Source organism: Tupaia chinensis, unplaced genomic scaffold, assembly GCF_000334495.1.
Source record: "Tupaia chinensis unplaced genomic scaffold, TupChi_1.0 Scaffold000161_1, whole genome shotgun sequence".
In the NCBI taxonomy this organism is placed as follows: domain Eukaryota; kingdom Metazoa; phylum Chordata; class Mammalia; order Scandentia; family Tupaiidae; genus Tupaia; species Tupaia belangeri.
The window spans coordinates 3819926-3821232 of NW_006159632.1; the positions used below are offsets into that span (position 1 = coordinate 3819926).

Genomic DNA, 1307 nt, shown 5'->3' on the forward strand with positions numbered 1-1307 from the left:
CTCTGTAGTTTGGGACTGCACGGGAAGCTCGGGTTTGATTCCCTGCCAACCTAAAAAGCCAGGCACAGTGGCAGTGCCCGCAGTGCCTGTGACTCGAGGCTGACGTGGGAGGCTTGTGAGCTGGGGCTGGCCGGGGAAGGCTCCGGGCCAGGTGACTCACGGGTGTAGACCCAGCATGCAGGATTCTGAGGGTCGAGGATCACAGCACAGCTAGAACTGGGCCTCGAAACTGAAAAGAGAAGGTTTTGTTCCCCCCCCCCAGTTTATGAAGGACCACATAGAAAGGTCATACAGATTACTGACAAAGCTGGGGTGACCGAGTCCCCTGATCCTGATATCCAGTGTCTTCGTTAATTTATCTGTTCCCTGCATGGCCACCTGACAGCACAGTGGAAGCGGAGACCGAGGTGGTGTGTGTCATCAAAGGGCCACTCAGTCGGGGCATGGACGAGACACACCTACAGCCGCCTCCTGCGCGTGCTGTCAGGGCTGCGCCCAGCACTGCATGCGCTGCCTTGCTTAGTTCTGTGAAACTCTCGGAGGGGAGCCCCGCGGGAGCTCGTAGTTCGCAGAAGCACACTTCCAGCTCAACCCAGAAACGGGAGTCATGGGTGATTGCCAAGTAAAGCCAGTATCGCGAAGGAGCTCAATTTTAAATTGGCAAGTGAAGGTAATTCAGAAGCCACTGGTTTAGCTCGTGTCTTCCTTCTTCCTTAGCGTGTCATCAGTGTGCTTCACAGTGGCCATCGGCCGGCAGGCGTGACATTTCTCCCCTTAGCCGAGGCCCGGCCTTGGTTGAGTCCACCTTCTCGTGTCCATTTAAACTCCTTACAACTCTCTCTAGGTGGTTTAGGGCAGGGTGCAGGGCAATGTGGGCACAGGCTCAAGAATATCCATGTGCAGTGGAAAATTCGTGGGCATTGGCTTAAGGATCTGACACAACAGAGTGAAAGTGGGACGGCAACCCACTTTAAAACTAACCAGGGCTGGCCCAGCAGTTGGCGTAATGGCTATGTCGCTGGATTCCCACGTAGTCGACCATGGTTCGCATCCCGGACCCGGTGGCTTAAAACTCACGCTGGGCACGTGTGCGTGCATGCCCAAGATCCCGAGAGGAGAATGGAGGAGTAGGGATCACCCTGGGGGGTGATTTCTAGCTTTCTGTCTCTCTGTCTCTCTCTGTCTGGCGAGCACACACGCCCTATGGCAAAAACTTCTCCCCCCACCAAAAAGAAAGAAAGAAAGAAAGAAAGAAAGAAAGAAAGAAAGAAAGAAAGAAAGAAAGAAAGAAAGAAAGAAAGAAAGAA

The 1307-nt window shown here is 53.8% G+C and overlaps 1 protein-coding gene across 1 annotated transcript in view; it reads left to right on the plus strand.

The window, feature by feature from the left end:
• Positions 1-1307, plus strand: part of SIPA1L2 (signal induced proliferation associated 1 like 2) — a 105274-nt gene that overhangs the window by 66476 nt on the left and 37491 nt on the right. The window lies entirely within an intron of this gene.